Below are 1,759 nucleotides of genomic sequence, written 5' to 3'. Positions count from 1 at the left end.
AGAGCTGGACAATGAATAATGAAGACTGAAGAAGAGTTGATGCTTTTGAGTTGTGGTGCTGGTGAAGAATGCTTATAAAGTACCATGGACTGCTAAAAGAACTAACAGATCTGTCCTGGAGGAAGTGCACCCAAAATGCTCCTTGGAAGCGAGAATGGCCAGACTTTGTCTTACCTATTTTGGTCATGTTGCCAGAAGGGACCATTCCTTAGAGAAGGATGTCATGCTTGGTAGGGTGGAGGGTCGATGAAAGAGGGGGAGGCCTTCAATGAGATGGATTGACATGGTTGCTGCGATGATGGGCTCAAGTATAGCAGGGATCGTGGAGCTGGCGACGGATCAGACAGTGTTTCATTCTGCTGTGCATGGGGTTGCTATGAGTCGGAAACAATTCGATGGTACCTAATGACAACAATAACACCACGTTGTTCTCCCACTGTATCTAGGATCTGCTACATAGATTCCCCCTCTAAGTGGTCAACAGTGGTAGCCAGGTGCCATGTAGTTCTTTTGGTCACATAGTTGTATAGGCTGAGGATCACATGATATACCAGTTGCTGGGACTAATTGTTTCCATGTGTCTTTGGTTTTTTTTTCATTCTTCTTTGCTCTGGATGAGGATAGACCCATCGTTGCATCTAGATGGCTGCTTGCAAGCTTTTAAGATCCTAGTCACTACTCGCAAAAGTAAGATGTATTACAGTGCTTTTGTGTAGTAAGTTATGCCAGTTGAGCTTGATGTCCCCTGTGACTACGGTCCTGAGCCCACAGGTCCAACTACTCCCTCCCTCTGGGTAGCTGGTTGTGGCCAAGAAGTGACTACAGCCTTCCCCTTTGTCAGCTCTACTATATCCCTGGGAATTCTTACAGAACATGCAAATACACTTGTAGGAACATTGTCTGCCAACCCTATACATGGTATTGGTCACACTTCCCCCTGCATAGACATACTTAATAGTTCAGCCTGTCCACCCATCTATCCACCCGTATCAATGTTCGCCTTTACTGACAGTGCAGTACTGTATGTGTGAAAGGGTTCATCTTTGTCGTCTGTACCTCCTACGTACTTTCTATGTCTTCCTCTTCCTCAAAGCCACAGTTTTGATCACTCACATTTGGTACATTGCCCTCTCTTCACCTCAATCAGTACTTGTGTCTACCTATCTAACAGTGTTCCCACCCCTCCCTTCCCACCTCTACAAAGAAAATTTCCTTTCATATATGTACCTTTCCTTGACTTTTTATGATAACAGACTAATACAATATTTGTCCTTCTGTGATTGACTTATTTCACGCATCATAATGTCCTCCAAGTTCATCCATGTAATGTGGTGTTTTGCTGATTCTACATTATCAATATACATTAATTCTACATTATAATGGGTTTTAAACTATGTAAGAAATAACTCATCCCTAATCTTGAGCTTTTATTCATTTACAGAATACATAAATAAGTACAAAATGATGCAGCGTGTGTTTAATACTTATTTGTAAAAATATCTGTTGTTGCTGAAAGCTACAGTGCATTCTGATCTGAGGAGAATGGACTGAGAAAAAGATTTCTGGTGACTGCCTGACTATGTCTTTTGGAAATGTTGGTCCTTTCATGCCCTAGGACTACTGCAAAGATAGAAGTATTATAGTGCCCTTCAGGTGGCTTAATTTTCTAGAAGTTTGAAGCTAAATCATCATTGTATACATCACAATGTATATATACTAGTGTGTGTGTGTGTGTGTGTGTATGTATATATATATATAT

At 41.4% G+C, this 1,759-nt stretch overlaps 1 protein-coding gene across 1 annotated transcript in view; it reads left to right on the top strand.

Annotated features, from left to right (window-relative positions):
- Positions 1 to 1,759, top strand: part of LOC103207119 (exocyst complex component 6B) — a gene marked incomplete at its 3' end in the record, with an annotated part of 605,128 nt that overhangs the window by 461,933 nt on the left and 141,436 nt on the right. The gene's annotated exons all lie outside the window — the stretch shown is intronic.

The sequence above is a fragment of the Orycteropus afer genome, unplaced genomic scaffold (genome assembly GCF_000298275.1).
Source record: "Orycteropus afer afer isolate SDZICR_OR568_19922 unplaced genomic scaffold, OryAfe1.0 scaffold00354, whole genome shotgun sequence".
NCBI lineage: Eukaryota > Metazoa > Chordata > Mammalia > Tubulidentata > Orycteropodidae > Orycteropus > Orycteropus afer.
The sequence above is the reverse complement of the archived record's forward strand: the minus strand, read 5'-3'. Positions and strand labels throughout refer to the sequence as shown.